The sequence below is a fragment of the Schistocerca cancellata genome, chromosome 8 (assembly GCF_023864275.1).
Source record: "Schistocerca cancellata isolate TAMUIC-IGC-003103 chromosome 8, iqSchCanc2.1, whole genome shotgun sequence".
NCBI classification, from domain to species: Eukaryota; Metazoa; Arthropoda; class Insecta; order Orthoptera; family Acrididae; genus Schistocerca; species Schistocerca cancellata.
The window spans coordinates 508,275,300-508,294,861 of record NC_064633.1 but is presented as its reverse complement, the minus strand read 5'-3'; positions in this window follow the sequence as shown (position 1 = coordinate 508,294,861).

Genomic DNA, 19,562 nt, shown 5'->3' with positions numbered 1-19,562 from the left:
CGAACCTGCAGATACCGACCTCACACAGCCATTCGCCACGTGTCCTTGTGCGATCGATGCCACGAGGCGTGCGTGTACACAGACATAAAGAAAACAGAGCTAGCGCTATCCGAATGTGGATGTGACTGGATACGTGTGGGTTACATTTACAGACAATTTTAGAACACAGAACGATAGGTTATCTCGCGGTCGCAGTAATGGATGTGACATAAAATCGAAAGAAATGTGAAAATTGATTAGCGCATAGGTATATACTAACCTAATACACACCGAAATGCGGTGAAAATTAGGATGTACTTGCTTATCTTCTGGTTCACAGGGGGAAATTTGTACATGGAGTCAAGTATGCTGCAACAAGAGGAATGTAGGAAAAAGATGACATCTAAGGGAGCTGACTAAGGAAGGTAGTCAATTTTTTCTTGTTGTGTTCGTATTATAGTGTATGTCTACTGAGGTAGCAGTGATACACGCGAATTGAATACTGTATTTGATGCTTTTGAGGAGGGCAAAGAATCATTCACGTCTAAACCTACTCACCTCTGTGTTAAAGGAAAACAGAGAGTGCCGGCCGCGGTGGTCTAGCGGTTCTGGCGCTGCAGTCCGTAACCGCGGGACTGCTACGGTCGCAGGTTCGAATCCTGCCTCGGGCATTGGTGTGTGTGATGTTCTTAGGTTAGTTAGGTTTAAGTAGTTCTAAGTTTTAGGGGACTTATGACCTAAGATGTTAAGTCCCATAGTACTCAGAGCCATTTGAATCAGTTTTGAACAGAGAGTGTATGGGATGATCGATTGAGACAGAGCTGTAACTAGGGAGGATTTAAACATTGACTCATTTATTCTGGAGAAAGACAAGTTGCTGAAGGTCGATTTTTTTCCCAGTGTTCTATCTGGATGCTTTAGTCACGTGATATAGCATGCGTTCTAGCCATATGCCACTACAGTACTTCACGCATGATAGATTGGATGATTTACGTAAATATGTGTCGAACTACATTGTGTATAAATATCACTCCGTTCTTGTCCTTCTTAACTGTATACTATTAAATTAAGGCACTTTGAAATCTGTTACCATAGATCGATATGGTGTGCTAAGCTCCAATACTTGGGTACATCTCGAGAAATGTGGTGCACTTGGAGGGGTTAGGCCTAGGAAAGCTCTATTCAGACGAGAGAGGTGAGGTGTACCTATATTCTTCTGCTCGGTTGAGGATTAATTGGGTTGCAACGTTGCGGGGTAGAGTGGTCAATGCCAAAGTGAGGACGGTCTTCTAACGTAAGAGGGCGAGACTGCTCTGTGACCACCATAGGCAAAAAGATTGATCGAGTACTATTGTAACACTACCGTCCCGTCGGACGTGCGTTAGCTCTATAAAGCCTGTACTGTAATAAGTTCATGGGCTTCACCTTGTAAACAAGGATTTTAGTACATAAATTGACCGCGTGTACCTAATGGAAGCAAGATCGAACCTATATTCAGTCAGTAACTACAATGATGCGTCAAGCAAATGTAAAGTATAATTACGCGTTCGTACGGGCAAGAAGTACACACAGTAGATATTACCAATGATTAATAATACGGTCGCCAGCCTAATTAGGTATTGAATGAGTTTTTCCTTGTACAAGTGGGTGCATGTACAAGCATAATGACACGTAGTAATGTGGCGTTTTATAGCAAAATTTGGAACTAGAAAGAATCTACTGAACTAAAGTTTTCTTCTTTTGTATTAATTTGGACAATCTAAAATTACGCAACACCACACAGCAATGATTACTACAAACTGCACTTTGTATATTGATCAGACTGAAATCGGGCATAGATTACCCTAGAATTAGGAATTTTGAAAACACACATACAATGTCACTATTAAAATTGGAAAAAACACTAATACACTTAGGTTAAATATAGAACTTAACTTTGCTGTTCAAATCTAATCAGTACACTTCAAGATGTGAAAGAATGGGCAAGAGAAGGGGGGGCCTGAAACTGTTATGGTCGTTATACTGAAACTATTAAGTCCTGAAGGTAAATTAACACTCAAAATTATCAATCTGTGGATAACTACTCTTTTGTCTCCCTTCTGGATTAATTGATTGTCATTATTTCTGTCACACATTAATTAAATAACATCGCTAGCTCAATTCAAAATTTATCTTTCAATTTAATCACACTGTTGTTCTTTACTAACATTTGCATTAACACGTCTAACCTTAAACTTCTTTATAACATAGATTGGTCTGCAGATAATTTAATACTAACTGTAAACTTTCAGTTCGGGATACTCGGGTTGCACAATATGTGGTAAGGACCCTATCTAGGTCAGTGATAAGGATAAGTAACGGCTAAGGCAATTCTGGTAAAAGTCACGTTATTATTGAACAGTTAGAAACAGTTTCGACACTGGTCCACACAGATACACTTCTAAAGATGAAATAAATGTTTGACCTGTGCGAGTCGGTGCGGCGGATGGCGGGCAGCGAGATAGCGGGCAGCACAGCACACATACAAGCACGGCTAAGGCTCTTACTGCATCGGCACTTTCCTTCTTCTTAGCGTCGTAATATTTCCAATTTTTGTGCCTAAGAATATAGCCATGCCAAGTAGTCGTCGGAATCGGCCCATCCGAGGCTCAATGGAATCCACTTTTCCAAGATAGCCTCCTCGGTACAGTACATGTTCCTCTGACCGATGCCCAACTCCGACTGTTATACTGAGCCCGTTGTGCCGAACCGCGCCAGTGTGCGTTTTCCCGCGCTCGCCTGCATCCACCTTTTCCCGCTCCCCTACAGGTAGGGTATTCACCACAGGTTTTCTACTACACATATTCTAATGCATTACCTACGTATGGACCAAGTGTTTAAATTACAATTTTCACATTTTACAATAGTTTTAACATTAAATACACTTTCCTTTGGTTATCAAATTGCTTGAAATCTAACATAAATAATAACATTCATTTCAAAAGTTGTTTACAGTTTCTTTAACATGACACGAAAAGAAAAAGACATTCAAAACATTATTTATATTACTTTACATAAATTCAGAAAGAAAAATTTATCTACATTCATAAAGAAAAAAATTATTATAGGTATAGTGGTTATTGTTACACATGCCCCTGTTTCCAGATAATTTTCTTAAGTCCAAATTTTATGGGAACACTAAATTTAACAATTATACATTGGTTCTGAATCTTTACGTCAATGTCCAAGAAGATTTACACTACATATTTCCTTTCACTCACTGTATATAGGTTTATACTTTCTCAATACACCAAGACCAATTTCTCGTTATTTACTTAATTGCCTTTTGCACAGTCCAACTTCCCATCATAACATTACTAAAATAGCAATTTAATCATTTTTTCTAAATTTCTCAAAGAAATAATTTAAAATTCTGGAATACACACATTTAACTACAAAAACAAATGCATATTTCGTATACACTATAGGATAATTTGTCGCTGCTTGCTTTGAATAGCAGTCCATTTCTTAACTTACTAAACAAAACACACACACAAAATATTCAGAGAATTAACTACACATATTTGCTGCCTATTATGCGGATTTGGGCAGTCCTTTTCACTTCATATTGTCACACCTCCTGGACCACATTTACCATTTTCATCGATTATTTATCTGCCCTCATTGGTATTTGGCAGTCCTTCATATTATGGTTCATACACTGCCCATTTTCAGTTTTGACAGTTCCATCTTTTATCTGGCTGATAGCATTTATCCTTTCTTTTCAGTCCTTTTCTCCATACATTTTTATAGTTACAGTACAATTGGTAATCTGAAACTCACATAACTACATTAGCAAACTTTCAGTGGTATACAAACATTTACAAAGATTAGTTACATTTCAAATAACTTGGGTTCAGCATAAGATACAGCACAATTACTCGTTCCTGGGAACATACAGTTTCAGGTCCACAATATTTCTTACACCTAAAGGTATTTTGGATTTTGGGTAGATTAGGTAGTAAGCATTATCGTGTGGAATATTCTGTATTATATATGGTCCATTATAGATATATTTAAATTTTGAAATTTCATGGTTTAGTTCACTAGACTTTTCGTGGGTTTTTAAAAGAACATAATCTCCAGTTTTAAATTTTGAAACTTTTAGATTTTTATCGTGTCTTCTAGATCTAGATTTGGCTTTTTGCTTTGCCCTTTTTATTACCAATTCTTTCTTTTGATTCAATCCCAAACTTGTACAAGGTGGAAACTCTAAATTTTCTTCAATTAAACTTTTACTACTTCTACGTAACAAAATTTCTTCCGGTGGGAATCCTGTAGTTTCATGATGTAATCTGTTCATGACATTCTCAAAATCCGATATGAATCTGCCCCAGGCTCTAATTCAACAAAACAATAATTCACTTTCAGATAACACTGAGTTACAGCAATAATAAAGTCATGCATAATAATAATAATAAATACAAATACAGTACCCTGCCCCCTAGTCTCTTTATTAACAAGGCAGTCTTTTATAGTTCATAAAACAGTCACTTAAGTCTGGTGGCTTCTTAGGCCTCTGGAGTTCAAAGTCTTTGCTCACTTGAACTCTTCGCAAAATAAACACAGAGTCGTCAGGTGGCTCTTTCTTTCTTTGTTCTGTTTCAACGTCTGGATTTTGTTTTGATACTTCGTCATTGTTAGGTACAATATCGTATTTAACTGCATCCCTATTAATTTCACTGATTTTCTCATACCCTCTCTCAGTAAAAGTATATTCACTTTCTTCTATACTTAAGAATTCATCTTCACTAGAGTCATCACTACTCTCTTCCTCAGCACCAGATTCGCTTAAGTACGCTACTTTTGCACAATAGGGAAAGTTAGTATATTCAATTTTATCTGTATTTGCGTATCTTTCATCATCGGAACTATCGTTGGAATCCGACCATTCCGGATCGCTATCAGGTTCTAACATAAAGGCTTTTCTGAGACAGGAACTAAGTTCTTTCTCTGTATTGTCGTCAGGCTTGGATTTTAATTCAATCTCCTCTTTTGGCAAAATGGCCTCATCATCAGCTTTATTTACATCTACTGTGACTTCATATTCGGTGTAATCCTCGTGGACTTTAATTACTTTCAGGTAATCATCTGCCCCTTCTCCACGGTGCCTCTCGGTAGCAGGTTGTACTATTGGCGAATTGTTAGCAGAAGTTATTTCTTCGTCAATGCTGAGGATTTCATCCTCCAAATCCTTCCTATCACTAACCTTCCTCTTATCGGCAGCACGCGTACTTTGCGCGGCGCTATTTATTCTTCCCTCTTCAAATTTGGGCCACGTCACTTTATTGACGCCCCTAATATTTCTCTTTCCACCATCTAATCTCGTCGCCTCATGCTCCTTCTTAAAATCCTCCCACTCACACTGCTTTAGGCCCTTGTACAGATCGTCGATCTGCACACGCCAATCAGTTACTTCTGCTAATTCATTATCGCCCTTTACCTCATTGCAAACACTGCTAATCGCACCTCTCTGTGTACTCACAGTCTCATTTATTGTTTCCTTTGCCACGGAATTATCACTCGTAAAATTTTCATTATCTCTTACGGCTACGTGCGTACCTACTGCTGCCGTATTGCTAGCGGCTTCCCTCTGAACAGATGTTCCGCTAGGCTGGGCCGTTGCCCTCTGATGCTCCACTCGCCTGTTAACCTGGAGTATTCTGTGCAGCCGATATGACTCATGCTGGCTCGCACCTGACGCTTGTCTCGCCACAACACGTTGCGTCGTTTCACGCCTGTCTCTAACCTGTTTCATTACATTACGGTCGGTCCGGTATCTTTTCTTAAATCGGGGCCGGTATGTATTGTCCGCTTCCGTTTGGCCCGCAACGTTCGCGGAAATTAGTTTCCCGCGTCGTTATTATTTTGCGCGGTATACTCTCGACCGCGACCTGTATAATTTCCTCTGCCTCTTCCTCTGCCTCTTCCTCTCTGTATTACATTGACGTGAAATCCATCGCCGTCATTTCTTCCGTCATTGTATCGGTTATTACGGTTACCAAAATTTTGATAATTGGCACGACTTTCGCGCCAATGATCCTCGTCTTCGACTCTTTCTAGAAATGCTTGGAAGCTACGATGGTTGCTTCCTACATACCTCTTAGAATCTTCTGGAAGCTTTTTATATAGCTCCCAGATAATTTCTGAATCTGATCTTCGGCCTCTTAAATGCGTCAATTTCCTGTACCAATACTCGCAGAAATCTTTCAAAGAATTCCTGCCCCTGTTATCATGCTGTTTGGCCATGATAAACTCGCGCCATAAATGGTCCTGCTTTTGTTCAGACCAATATTCTTCCGTAAATCTTTGCCTAAATTCTTCGAACGTCATTCGTTCGGTATTTAAATTGATTCCCCAGCGCTTAGCGTCACCTGCTAAGGCGCTAATTACTACATTTATCTTTTCCTGATCAGACAAGTGCTCAGGAAATACTCTCTCGCAATTTTTGATAAAATCTAACGGATGCCAACCGTTATGTTTCTTGGCTAGATCGAAACGTTCCTCGCCTTCTAATAGCTTCGTAATTGGTGTGCCATTACAGACAACACCAGGCCTATCTTTTATTTTGCTCTCCAGATCGAAAATTCTACCTTGAATTTCCGTAGTATTTTGTTCACAATTTTGAATACATCCGGTTACTATTTCACCTAAATCTCTTCCAGTGTCAGAAACTACCTTTTTCAATTGTGATATTCCGTGTTGACATTCGTTTACGATCTCAGTTTTAAGACCGAAAACTTTTTCGTCTACCTTAGTTACAACCAGAGGTTCTACTTTCTCTTGGATGTTGAGAATTTCAACATCGAATCTACTGTTAATGTTACCAATTTCCTCCTGCATAGTATCCATATTTTTGTTAATGGTGTCAATTTCAAATTTCATATTATTTACCACAGAACTTAAATTTCCCACTTTTTGTTCTACTTGCTCTGTTTGTTTACTAATTCTAATTCCTTGATCTTTGACCTGTGCTTTAATTTGATCAACGTGTGTTTTAAGCTGCTCATTCTGCGTTTGGAGCTGCTCGTCAACGTGTGTTTTAAGCTGACTAACCTGATTACCGACTTGTTTTTGAAGTTGCTCATTCTGTGTTGCAATTTGTTTGGTTAATTGTTCAAATAAGTCGTTCATGCTTAAAATTTTTACACTGTTTTGTTCTACAAAATCGGTATGTTCCGATTCTACTTCAGAAATTTCTTTCGGTTCTTTCTTTATCTGCGGTGAATCAAATATGTCAGTGGATTCGTTCACGTACCCACTATCATCTACAAAGTCACCCTCTTCTTCCTGTTTTGTCCCTTGCTTTGTTCGAGACGATCGCGACATTTCAATCTGTTCGTTGACGTGTTCATGGTATTGTATGTACGCCAATTGTCTTTCGCTAACGCTATCTCTAATCTGGCCGCGTAAATTCTGGCTACTGCCAGCCGCATTCTCCATTTCGCTCGGCACATCTACCCTGTCTACGTTTCCGTCCATACTAAACGCCAATCACACCACACTATTATACTTGACTCACACTGCAGTTTACTTTGCTAAATCTTATTGCTGTTCGTGCCACTGAACATCCACTGTTCGGTCTTTACGTTAATTTACGTTTTTAACCGACAACACTGGATGTCCTGTCACCAGGAAGCCACTTGTAACACTACCGCCCTGTCGGACGTGCGTTAGCTCTATAAAGCCTGTACTGTAATAAGTTCACGGGCTTCACCTTGTAAACAAGGATTTTAGTACATAAATTGACCGCGTGTACCTAATGGAAGCAAGATCGAACCTATATTCAGTCAGTAACTACAATGATGCGTCAAGCAAATGTAAAGTATAATTACGCGTTCGTACGGGCAAGAAGTACACACAGTAGATATTACCAATGATTAATAATACGGTCGCCAGCCTAATTAGGCATTGAGTGAGTTTTTCCTTGTACAAGTGGGTGCATGTACAAGCATAATGACACGTAGTAATGTGGCGTTTTATAGCAAAATTTGGAACTAGAAAGAATCTACTGAACTAAAGTTTTCTTCTTTTGTATTAATTTGGACAATCTAAAATCACGCAACACCACACAGCAATGATTACTACGAACTGCACTTTGTATATTGATCAGACTGAAATCGGGCGTAGATTACCCTAGTATTAGCAATTTTGAAAACACACATACAATGTTACTATTAAAATTGGAAAAAACACTAATACACTTAGGTTAAATATAGAACTTAACTTTGCTGTTCAAATCTAATCAGTACACTTCAAGATGTGAAAGAATGGGCAAGAGAAGGGGGGGGGCCTGAAACTGTTATGGTCGTTATACTGAAACTATTAAGTCCTGAAGGTAAATTAACACTCAAAATTATCAATCTGTGGATAACTACTCTTTTGTCTCCCTTCTGGATTAATTGATTGTCATTATTTCTGTCACACATTAATTAAATAACATCGCTAGCTCAATTCAAAATTTATCTTTCAATTTAATCACACTGTTGTTCTTTACTAACATTTGCATTAACACGTCTAACCTTAAACTTCTTTATAACATAGATTGGTCTGCAGATAATTTAATACTAACTGTAAACTTTCAGTTCGGGATACTCGGGTTGCACAATATGTGGTAAGGACCCTATCTAGGTCAGTGATAAGGATAAGTAACGGCTAAGGCAATTCTGGTAAAAGTCACGTTATTATTGAACAGTTAGAAACAGTTTCGACACTGGTCCACACAGATACACTTCTAAAGATGAAATAAATGTTTGACCTGTGCGAGTCGGTGCGGCGGATGGCGGGCAGCGAGATAGCGGGCAGCACAGCACACATACAAGCACGGCTAAGGCTCTTACTGCATCGGCACTTTCCTTCCTCTTAGCGTCGTAATATTTCCAATTTTTGTGCCTAAGAATATAGCCATGCCAAGTAGTCGTCGGAATCGGCCCATCCGAGGCTCAATGGAATCCACTTTTCCAAGATAGCCTCCTCGGTACAGTACATGTTCCTCTGACCGATGCCCAACTCCGACTGTTATACTGAGCCCGTTGTGCCGAATCGCGCCAGTGTGCGTTTTCCCGCGCTCGCCTGCATCCACCTTTTCCCGCTCCCCTACAGGTAGGGTATTCACCACAGGTTTTCTACTACACATATTCTAATGCATTACCTACGTATGGACCAAGTGTTTAAATTACAATTTTCACATTTTACAATAGTTTTAACATTAAATACACTTTCCTTTGGTTATCAAATTGCTTGAAATCTAACATAAATAATAACATTCATTTCAAAAGTTGTTTACAGTTTCTTTAACATGACACGAAAAGAAAAAGACATTCAAAACATTATTTATATTACTTTACATAAATTCAGAAAGAAAAATTTATCTACATTCATAAAGAAAAAAATTATTATAGGTATAGTGGTTATTGTTACACTATGCGTGAGGTCTTAGAAATATGTATATCGTTGTCTGGTATACTTTGGTCGTTTTTATGTGTTCGAGAATTAAGTGTGAATGGAAATACTGAGCAGTCATCTACCAATGCTCGCAATAATACTTGCAAAGTAGAGGAGGTATGGTTCAGCTATGACATTGAAATTAAGAAAACATGCTGTCACATTACTGGTCAGTGTGCTTTATTACGAGGACAAGGTGACCGTCGTAATATGGTTATCATTGGTTTGTGTTTAAGTATATAATATTAAATGCCGTATCCTCAGTGAGAGGTGTGTGTGTGTGTTGTTGTTGTTGTTGAGGTCTTCAGTCCTGAGATTGATTTGATGCAGCTCTCCACGCTACTCTATCCTGTGCAAGCTTCTTCATCTCCCAGTACCTACTGCAACCTACATCCTTCTGAATCTGCTTAGTGTATTCATCTCTTGGTCTCCCTCTACGATTTTTACCCTTCACGTTGTTCTCCAATACTAAATTGGTGATCCCTTGATGCCTCAGAACATGTACTACCAACTGATCCCTTCTTCTGGTCAAGTTGTGCCACAAACTCCTCTTCTCCCCAATTCTATTCAATACCTCCTCATTAGTTACGTGATCTACCCATCTAATCTTCAGCATTATTCTGTAGCACCACATTTCAAAAGCTTCTATTCTGTTCTTGTCCAAACTACTTATCGTCCATGTTTCACTTCCATATATGGCTACACTCCATACAAATACTTTCAAAAACGACTTCCTGACACTTAAATCTATACTCGATGTTAACAAATTTCTCTTCTTCAGAAACGCCTTCCTTGCCATTGCCAGTCTACATTTTATATCCTCTCTACTTCGACCATCATCAGTTATTTTGCTCCCCAAATAGCAAAACTCCTTTACTACTTTAAGTGTCTCATTTCCTAATCTAATTCCATCAGCATCACCCGACTTAATCCAACTACATTCCATTATCCTCGTTTTGCTTTTGTTGATGTTCACCTTATATCCTCCTTTCAAGACACTGTCCATTCCGTTCAACTGCTCTTCCAAGTTCTTTGCTGTCTCTGACAGAATTACAATGTCATCGGCGAACCTCAAAGTTTTTATTTCTTCTCCATGGATTTTAGTACCTACTCCGAATTTTTCTTTTGTTTCCTTTACTGCTTGCTCAATATACAGATTGAATAACATCGGGGAGAGGCTACAACCCTGTCTTACTCCCTTCCCAACCACTGCTTCCCTTTCATGTCCCTCGACTCTTATAACTGCCATCTGCTTTCTGTACAAATTGTAAATAGCTTTTCGCTTTCTGTATTTTACCCCTGCCACCTTTAGAATTTGAAAGAGAGTATTCCAGTCAACTTTGTCAAAAGCTTTCTCTAAGTCTACAAATGCTATAAACGTAGGTTTGCCTTTCCTTATTCTTTCTTCTAAGATAAGTCGTAAGGTCAGTATTGCCTCACGCGTTCCAGTATTTCTACGGAATCCAAACTGATCTTCCCCGAGATCGGCTTCTTCTAGTTTTTCCATTCGTCTGTAAAGAATTTAAGTTAGTATTTTGCAGCTGTGGCTTATTAAACTGATTGTTCGGTAATTTTCACATCTGTCAGCACCTGCTTTCTTTGGGATTGGAATTATTATATTCTGCTTGAAGTCTGAGGGTATTTCGCCTGTTTCATACATCTTGCTCACCAGATGGTAGAGTTTTGAAAGGACTGGCTCTCCCAAGGCCGTCAGTAGTTCCAATGGAATGTTGTCTAATCTGGGGCCCTTGTTTCGACTCAGGTCTTTCAGTGCTCTGTCAAACTCTTCACGCAGTATCGTATCTTCATCTACATCCTCTTCCATTTCCATAATGTTGTCCTCAAGTACATCGCCCTTGTATAGACACTCTATATCCTCCTTCCACCTTTCTGGTTTCCCTTCTTTGCTTAGAACTGGGTTTCCATATGGGCTCTTGATGTTCATATAAGTGGTTCTCTTATCTCCAAAGGTCTCTTTAATTTTCCTGTAGGCGGTATCTATCTTACCCCTCTTGAGATAAGCCTCTACATCCTTACATTTGTCCTCTAGCCATCCCTGCTTAGCCATTTTGCACTTCCTGTCGATCTCATTTTTGAGACGTTTATATTCCTTTTTGCCTGCTTCATTTACTGCATTTTTATATTTTCTCCTTTCATCAATTAAATTCAATATTTCTTCTGTTACCCAAGGATTTCTACTAACCCTCGTCTTTTTACCTACTTGATCCTCTGCTGCCTTCACTACTTCATCCTTCAAAGCTACCTATTCTTCTTCTACTGTATTTTTTCCCCCATTCCTGTCAATTGTTCCCTTATGCTCTCCCTGAAACTCTGTACAACCTCTGGTTCTTTCAGTTTATCCAGGTCCCATCTCCTTAAATTCCCAGCTTTTTGCAGTTTCATCAGTTTTAATCTACAGGTCGTAACCAACAGATTGTGGTCAGAGTCCACATCTGCCCCTGGAAATGTCTTACAATTTAAAACCTGGTTCCTAAATCTCTGTCTTACCATTATATAATCTATCTGGTACCTTTTAGTATCTCCAGGGTTCTTCCATGTATACAACCTTCTTTTATGATTCTTGGACCAAGTGTTAGCTATGATTAAGTTGTGCTCTGCGCAAAATTCTACCAGGCGGCTTCCTCTTTCATTTCTTAGCCCCAATCCATATTTACCTACTACGTTTCCTTCTCTCCCTTTCCGTACCCATAACTATTAAATTTTCGTCACCCTTCACTATCTGAATAATTTCTTTTATTTCATCATACATTTCTTCAATTTCTTCGTCATCTGCAGAGCTAGTTGGCATATAAACTTGTACTACTGTAGTAGGTGTGGGCTTCGTATCTATCTTGGCCACAATAATGCGTTTACTATGCTGTTTGTAGTAGCTTACCCGCATTCCTACTTTCCTATTCATTATTAAACCTACTTCTGCATTACCCCTATTTGATTTTGTGTCATAACCCTGTAGTCACCTGACCAGAAGTCTAGTTCCTCCTGCAACCGAACTTCACTAATTCCCACTATATCTAACTTTAACCTATCCATTTCCCTTTTTAAATTTTCTAACCTACCTGCCCGATTAAGTGATGTGACATTCCACGCTCCGATCCGTACAACGCTAGTTTTCTTTCTCCTGATAATGACATCCTCTTGAGTAGCCCCCGCCCGGAGATCCGAATGGGGGACTATTTTACCTCCGGAATATTTTACCCAAGAGGACGCCATCATCATTTAATCATACAGTAAAGCTGCATGCCCTCGGGAAAAATTACGACCGTAGTTTCCCCTTGCTTTCAGCCGTTCGCAGTACCAGCACAGCAAGGCCGTTTTGGTTATTGTTACAAGGCCAGATCAGTCAATCATCCAGACTGTTGCCCTTGCAACTACCGAAAAGGCTGCTGCCCCTCTTCAGGAACCACACGTTTGTCTGGCCTCTCAACAGATACCCCTCCGTTGTGGTTGCACCTACGGTACGGCTATCTGTATCGCTGAGGCACGCAAGCCTCCCCACCAACGGCAAGTTCCATGGTTCATGGGGGGGAGGTGTGTGTATGTGCCCGCATCTCGTGGTCGTGCGGTAGCGTTCTCGCTTCCCACGCCCGGGTTCCCGGGTTCGGTTCCCGGCGGGGTCAGGGATTTTCTCTGCCTCGTGATGGCTGGGTGTTGTGTGCTGTCCTTAGGTTAGTTAGGTTTAAGTAGTTCTAAGTTCTAGGGGACTGATGACCATAGATGTTAAGTCCCACAGTGCTCAGAGCCATTTTGTGTGTATGTTGGTAAAGGTATTTGCTTATTTGACTACATGTATGTGTAATTTAGTACATTTAAGTGTTCACCTAATATGGCTGTCTGTGGAAAAAGGAATTATTATGTTCTATTCAGATGGGTTGTATGTGGGGGTGTAAATGCTTGTTCAAAATTATTATAACAGGGTGGGTGGCGTATAAGTAGAACAAGTTCTGTGAAAGCGTGTGCAGAAGGAGTGAGCGAGTGGATGACACGACTCATCTATGACTGTTTCATAAGGACATGTAAATAAATGTCGGATAATCTAAATTGAGGTCATTTTTTTTCTTTTTAATCATATGTATGACTTCTGCTTGGAGTTATGTCTGTCTATTTGTTCTAAATGAATACTTATCTTTGCTTAGAATGTGAGGTTTGACAGAATTTTCGGCGCAGCGTGAATGACGACGGGTTCACTGGCTGGGGAGACACTGTTTACATGTCGAGTTGGAGATGCAGGGGAGGATAGAGATCTGCGATATTCAGGAATCCGTCTGTGCAGTGTATGTCGTTAGACAATAGCTGGAGAGCAGGTATAGAGAGAGAGCCCACTACGGCATGCTGGTCCTGGGGCTTAGTGGACAGCTGCTTAGATGGACAGATATGTGGCTTTGACATGCCGCCGGCGGCGCTTGAATTTCAGGCGAATGGTCAAGACAAGGTCCTGTTGCAGTAACTGAGGTGATTCTGCTTGTAGACAGGCTGCAGAAGGTAACTGATACGTCTTTCTCCGGCTTAAATAGCATATATCAGATGCGCAAAGATCTGGAAAAAGGGATCAGCTGAACGATGTGTAGAGTGTGACTAAAGCCAAGTTGGAATTTTAATGTAGCATGCAGGTTCGGGAAAGGTGACACGTTTCGCACTGGGTGCAGCCGTCTTGAATAATGGTAATTGCGTAATCAACTGACGTGATGACAGAGCGCTCTGGTGGTTGTCATAGGAGCTAAACACAGTTGGACCTGGAGCCATTTTTGTTAGGTAACATAATATAAATAATAATAAATAGTAAAATCATAATAAATAATAATAAATTATCATAAATGATAATAAATAACTGGAGCAGCTGTCCGAATGCAGAGACCTGTTGGAGTGTATGGATCTGTAAGAGCGAACTTTGATGTCCTCTAGACGACCGAATAGCAAATTAATATTATGTGTTGGGCGGCTTTGGTGATCAAGTCAGAATTTGATGTTATTAGATGTTAGTGTTATTATATGGGATGTAGATTGTTATGTTGACTACTTCTGCACATTTGCTTCCTTTATTTAGCTGAGTGAAGATCGATTGTGGTGTGTTGGATACATGCTTGTCTGTTCTCTAGACCTGGGACAGACCTTAGATGACGTGTAAATTATAGCCAAGATCTCGAGAATGTTACATGACAGAGACCGGTATTCGAGAGTGGAAATATCATTTTGCGTATGTTTGTTTCTAGTTAATCAGTGGTTTACAGCATGCTGCACATAGATAAAGTTCGGCGTTTGTAGAGAATTAATTTGAAGTCTATATCTTGGGAATTAAGATGAACTAGAGATCGGTAGGGTGTAGCCTAGTGCATGATATTGAGAAGTACAGCTAAAATGGTGTAATATTATGGAGAAAGTACATGTGTTCTTGCAGTCTATGAGTCTGAGGATGTTTGTAGAAAAGCGAACAGATAAGGAAGGAGAGACAGTAAGGCGTTTGTGCTGAGGAGGGGATGATACTGAATTTGTAAAAAGAGTTCTGAGGGTGACTTAGGTTTGCTGATGTAAGAGGGAAGATTAGCTCTGAGTGTCAGGTCTGTAGAGAGAACAGGTTGACGGTGCTTTCCTAGGATTGGGGAGCATTGCTGTATATACACGCTGTAGGAATATAATATTTCTTTCGCATGCTGTAGAGATATACTGGGTAAGTGCACTGTTTTGTGTCGAATGTGTATATACTGTATTGTGAAGTTAATGTGGTTTACATTGTGTAGCGTTTGTATATACTGCACTGCAAAGTTAATATTGATTATGTTATGTGACGAGTAGAGAAGAAGTCGTAAGGACGGTAGAGATATTTCCAGAGTAACAGCGCCAAGAGAGTGTATTTCCGATACTTAGCTCATTGTGGAATTCCAATCAAATGAGACCGCTATCGTAAGAGTTAACTGTATAAGTATAATGAGATCAACGACTTCGGTATTTGAGAGTGCGAATATAATTTTTTGGTCTGTTTGTTTCTAGTTATTCAGTGGTTTAAAGGATGCTGTACTTAGAAAAAAAAATTGGTGTGTTCTTGTAGTCTATGAGTCTGGATAAGTTTGTAGAAAAAAAGCGAGCAGGCAAGGAAGAAGAAGAGGGAGTAACGCATTTGTGTTGAGGGGAAGCGATCGCTGAATTTGTGGAACAGTTCTGAGAGGGACTTCCGTGCGTTGATGCAGAAGGGCTGATTACCGCTGAGTGTAGCGTGTGTAGAAAGAAAGAGCAGGTTGACAGTGCTTCCTTAGGAATTGAGAGAATTGGGGCATGTAGTGGGTATTGTAAAGTTAATGTGGCTTACATTGTGTAAGGTTTGTATATAATGGATTGTAAAGTTACTATTGCTTATGTTACGGGATGAGTAGAGAGGATGACCGTGTGTGTGTGTGTGTGTGTGTGTGTGTGTGTGTGTGTGTGTGTGTGTGTAGATTGAGGGGGGCTGTGGAGGTAATTTAGCGATCTCTGTAAAAGTAAGCACAGGAAGCATCAGAAAGAAAAGCAGGATGGTACTTCGGTAACGGGTCCTTAGGAAATGAGGCCAGTAAATTCGATAAGAAGGAATAAGAATGATTAATCGGTTGTGCTGGGATATAGGAGGGTTGAGAACATTTGTGTATGTTGAGAGCTGGAAAGGTAGGAGGTGGGGAGCGCATTCAGTATTATTTTGGTGAACAAGTTCTGTTAGGGTAAGAATTTGAATTTACAAATAAGCTGAGAAAACACGAAAGCGAGCGTTAACTATTTTTGGGGCACTATACAATTTCGGAGAGGTTGACTGGGCTCTTACTATTTTTTTTAAATTTTCAAATGATCGTTTTAGATTGAGAGGGGAGAGAAGCGCTGGGATGTGTGCGGACGGTGTATGTGTAAACTCGCTCTCGTCTATTCTGACAACAGACGTGAAGGTGGAGATGTGTCGCATATAGGCCGGCAAGCAATGGAATGCGGCCGTAGCATGTGTGTTGGACCGCACTGAGTTAGGACGGTGACAGATGACTCGCGTGGCCTGGCTTGGATAGTCATGTTCGGCGTGTAGGTGATATGAATTTCTCAGGTGTTCGGTGTGAATGCGGCTGTCACCAAGTCATGTTTGAAGGGTCGAACAGAGGCCTTTGAGAGAATTGAGAGCTGTCGGACGTGTGACTTAATGTGGGACATGTTTATTGCGCGCGTCTGTTGAGTTACTTTGCTGTGCGTTATTTGGACAGATTACGAGTACTGATGGTGTTTACAGTTATGTGTACTGCATTATTTAGGAGCAGTTTGATATTGTGCACTGAAATTAGGAGCTGTTTGCGTGTCTACCGACTGTGCAACATAACAACAGGTATATCAGGACGAGTGTTTTTTGTATGAGAGTGATAGGTATACTCGATGCGTAAATAAAATATACGTTAAGTATTTGTGGGACGATATAGAATATGAGAGAGTTCGAGTTGTTTGTTATTTTTTCTACTTGGAGGGTTTGTTAGACCGAATTGCTGAGGTGAGTAGCTACGAGAGTGCGAGGGATGTGATTGCAGCATATCTCCGTCTCTCAGCGGTTAACTAAAGATGGGGCGAGCAATGTTCTCGGCTTAGGTACTGGGGGTGTGCTCTGGCCATGTGCTAGACAGTGTGGATTGAACAACAGTATTAGGGTCATAGTTTCGATAGAATATTTATACAGGAGTATGTCCGGCGCTAGTATAAAGGTCCAGACTGTGATGTGGGCGGTCTCGCGCTCGTGGTTTGTGAGAGAGGCAAAGCAGACTTAGGTTGGTGGCTTCGTTTGCCACAATTTCCTTGTGTTTGGTAGCGAAACACGAACTGACCATCAGAATTGAAGTTTGGCTTATTTGTATAGACAGAATGTGATATAAGTTAATGTGGGTTAGTACACGTTAGTAAACGGAAGCAAGCATTAGTAAATGTTAGCCAACGAACATGGGTCGGTAAAAGGACGTGGTGGTCGGTAGGGACTTTAAGTATTTCATTTAAAGTCCAGGTGGGTGTGGCAGTGGCGAAAATTGATTCCAAGTCTAGGTGGACGTGGCAGTTTTCCGCATCGGAGAGGTTAATTAATTGATCAGAGCTGTGGCTAAGCCATGTCTCCGCAGTATCCTTTCTTTCAGGAGTGCTAGTTCTGCAAGGTTCGCAGGGGAGCATCTGTAAAGTTTGGAAGGTAGGAGACGAGATACTGGCAGAAGTAAAGCTGTGAGTACCGGGTGTGAGTCGTACTTCGGTAGCTCAGATGGTAGAGCACTTGCCCGCGAAAGGCAAAGGTCCCGAGTTCGAGTCTCGGTCGGGCACACAGTTTTAATCTGCCAGGAAGTTTCATATCAGCGCACACTCCGCTGCAGAGTGGAAATCTCATTCTGGGAACAAAGGTACACTTCTCCGAGTGAGTCCGACACGTTTTCAGCTACTGTTTGGAACTTCTTTGAACTTTTGCGATGTATTTGTCAATGCTATCTGGAAAGTATCCCACACCGCGCAGGATTATTCTAAAAGAGGACGGACAAGCATAGTGTAGACAGTCTCTTTAGTAGATCTGTTACATTTTCTAAGAGCCTTGCCAATAAAACGCAGTCTTTGATTAGCCTTCCCTGCAACATTTTCTATATGTTTCTTCCGATTTGAGTTCCTCGTAATTATAGTTCCTAGGTATTAAGTTGAATTAACGGCCTTTAGATTTTACTGATTTATCGTGTAACCGAAGTTTAACGGATTCATTTTAACACTCATGTGGATGAGCTCACACTTTTCGGTATTTGGAGTCAGTTGCCAACTTTCGCACCATACAGATGTCTTTTCTAAATAGTTTTGCGATTTGTTTTGATCTTTTGATGACTTTATTAATCGATAAACGACAGCGTCATCTGCAAACAGCCTAAGACGGCTGCTCAGATTGTCTCCCAGTCCGTTTATGTAGATAAGGAACAGTAAGGGGCCTATAGCACTACCTTGGGGAACGCCAGAAATCACATCTGTTTTACTCGATGACTTTCCATCAGTTACTACGAACTGTGACCTTACTGACAGGAAATCACCAATCCAGTCACATAACTGTGACGATATTCCATAAGCACGCAATTTCACTACAAGCCGCTTATGTGGTACAGTGTCAAAAGCCTTCTGGAAATCTAGAAATACGGAATCAATTTGAAATCCCTTGTCAATAGCACTGAACGGTTGAAACTTCCCGTTAGAAAAATTAATGAATTACTATGCTGATAAACTTCTTACATTATTTGCTTTTCAAACAGCTGAGCAAAACTGAACGTACTCAGACATTTCGCTCTTTACCTATTCTGATCAACATTAAACTGACACACAAGCAACGCAATCTGACTTTGAATAATCCCTACAAAAGAATGGCCCTGACTAACATTAAACTATACCTTTCACAAATTACTTACCTTACAAAAATCTTCATTACTCGAACTACTGCAATACAGCGAGCGCCACTACTGCCAGCTAAATAAAAGATTCTAACGACTGAAGGGAGGGACTAACTACTGATAAGCATAGTTAGAAAATGAAAGATTTTGATAAAGAACAAACAATGTATTTAATTTAACAGTGTTCAAAAGTCATATATATATATATATATATATATATATATATATATATATATATATATATATATATATATATAATTTAACAGTGTTCAAAAGTCATATATATATATATATATATATATATATATATCAGTTCATGACATCCAGTCTTACAAATTTACTGACTCTGATGGACACACGTCCAGAACATCCGCTCTCAAAACTCCGCCATCTCTCTCCCCAAATCCACCACTGCTGGCGGCTCACCTCCAACTGCGCAGCGCTACGCGCTGTTAACATCCAGCTGCCCAACACTACAATGGCCAAAACAATGCAAACCAGCCACAGACTGCACACAGCACAGCCAATGATTTTCATACGGAGTGCTACGTGGCGTTACCAATAAAAAACCTAAACAGCCTACTTACACGGTTCATGTGAGTAAAGAGCTACTTGCGTCTCACAAGAACGATGTTTTCTAAATCCGTGTTGACTGTGTGTCAATAGACCGTTCTCTTCGAGGTAATTAATAATTTGTAA